Source organism: Dipodomys ordii, unplaced genomic scaffold, assembly GCF_000151885.1.
Source record: "Dipodomys ordii isolate 6190 unplaced genomic scaffold, Dord_2.0 Scaffold293, whole genome shotgun sequence".
Taxonomy (NCBI): domain Eukaryota; kingdom Metazoa; phylum Chordata; class Mammalia; order Rodentia; family Heteromyidae; genus Dipodomys; species Dipodomys ordii.
In genome coordinates this window covers 83012-85468 of record NW_012267509.1, presented here as the reverse complement: position 1 = coordinate 85468, position 2457 = coordinate 83012, and positions in this window count along the sequence as shown.

Genomic DNA, 2457 nt, shown 5'->3' with positions numbered 1-2457 from the left:
TTTATTGCTTACATAGATTTCATGTTTTTTTTTCTGTTTGGTTTCTGGCCCTCTTTTGAAAGAAATTAGGTTAGTGGGATCATAATCAGGAGAATTTCATCACAGGTTTCCAGTTTTTTTGTGAATTCAATATATGTTAAACAAGTAAATGAAAATGAAACAAATAGAAATTTGTCTAAAGATATCACTGATTAGTGCTCATACACTGCTCAATGAACAGTCTGTCTTTAGTAATCAACAAAACAGCTGGGATTGATTATTGTGGTGAAGCACTTTGTGTTTTCAAATATAATTTTAGTGTTACTATTAATGTGTTTAAAGAGGAGTTAGGATTTCATAAGTGAGGTAATGAGTACATTTCTTTTTTTTTTTGAACAACGTCACCCCTTCCTTTACATTCTACCAGTTTGCCCCTCTCATACCTTCAGACAGCTTTTTTTGTTTTTGTTCTTTTTGGAATTAAAAATACTTGTATGGAATGCATAGTTATCATTATAATATATTAAGTCAATCATTTGTGGGGTAGGGGTGCCATTCCTAGGGCTTGAGCTCAAGTGCTTGGGTGCTGTCCCTAACCTTTTGTGCTCACATCTAGTGCTGTACCACTTGAGTCTTAGCTCCACTTTTAGTTTTTTGATGTTTAGTTGGAGATAAGAGTCTCATAGACATTCATGCCCAGGTTGGCTTTAAACTGCCAACCTTAGAACGCAGACTATTACTGAGTGTGAGCCACTTACAGGTGTGAGCAACTGGTGCTCAGCTCTCAAAAGTCACTCATGTTTAAGAATACATAACTTGTTTCACTCATTTCACATATCCATAATAGAAAATATTGGCACTGATGGACAGAGACTTAGACTCCAGTATTAAATAGTAAAAATACTTTTTATTACTTCTTTAATACTTATTTTGCTAAATTTTCTGCCATTTTTATACCCGAAGTCTTTTGTTTGGGAAAATGTCGGATTGAGACCAGCTGCTGACATGTATCTTCCTCACACACCAGCACTCAAATGCCTAACACTCTTCACTCCATTGTTAAGAATGCCTCATCTACATGTTTTTTTCTGGCTCTGTATCTATTTGTGGGTTTGGCTTGCATTATACTCACACAAAATTGGTGTTAGTAACATTATCATGTCATATTTTGTGATGTTTGAGGTTTTATGGTGTGATTGGAGATGTGCAATATGGTGTTTATCTTAGTTTCAGAGTTTTCCTGTGACAGGCTTTTCTTCATCTATGCTACAGGAAATAATGCCAAATAAGAGGTCTCCAACTAGGTTCCCAATATCATTCCAAAAGGAAGGAATATGAATCCCTGAAGAGAAATTAGAATTGACAGCAAACACTAAATCATGACGAGGAGATGGTTAGCACTAAAGAAAGTTTCTAAATGGATAAGGAGCTATTCTGTGACAGTAACAGAAATTGAAAAAGAGTATGACACTTAGCTTCCCTAATTGAGCATTATTACATTTTCTTCCAGATATTAGAGTTGAGATTAGGAAGCCAGGGGGTGGTGGCTCAAGCTTATAATTCTAGTTACTCAAGAAGCTGAGATCTGAGGATCACAGTTCAAAGCCAGCCCTAGCAAAGCTCATGAGACTCTTATCTCTGAGAAACCACTCAGAAAACAGGAAGTGGTGCTAAGGCTCAATTGTTAGAGCACTTGAGTAGAAGAGCTGAGGGACAGTGCCCAGGCCCAGAGTTAAAGCCCCACAACTGAAAGAAAATAAAAAGGGAATTGAGATTAAGAAACAGAGATCACTTCTACAATCATAAATTCTAATGTTAAGACAGAAGACAGAGAGAAACGTGAGTTAAATTGTTACACATAGCCAGGCTCTAGTGGCTCACACTTGTAATACTAGCTACTCAAGAGATCTAGATTGAGAAGTCTCTGGTCTGAGGTTAGACAGGAAAAGTTATCAAGATCCTATCTCAACCATGTGGCACATGCCATAATTCAAGTCACCTTGAAGGTATAAGTAGAAGGATCATGGTGTAAGGGCCAGTTTCTTTTCTTTTGTTCTCATTACCTGTAACCCCTGTGTACCTCACCTATACAATAACAGTTAAATAAAAAAATCAAATACAGCAGCTTCTCCTACAATGATGATGGTAATCACAATCATAACCATGGTACCCAAGTAAAAACAAAAGACTATCTAGGGTACAACAATGGTAGGGTAGACAGGAAAAAAGAATGGATACTGAGGAGTGAAGGGGATTGAACGATGTCACACATACATAGGTAAATACGTATTGAGAAAGGGGGAGAAATAAAAGACAGTGTTGTGTATATACACCACATTTTCTTGATCTGTTCATCTACTGAGGGGCCTCTGGGTTGGTTCCTTATCTTAGCTATAGTAAATAATGCTGCAATAAACATAGTCGTGCTGGTAGCTTTAGTGTGGTCTTGTTTGTAAACGTTTGGGTAAATGCCCAAAA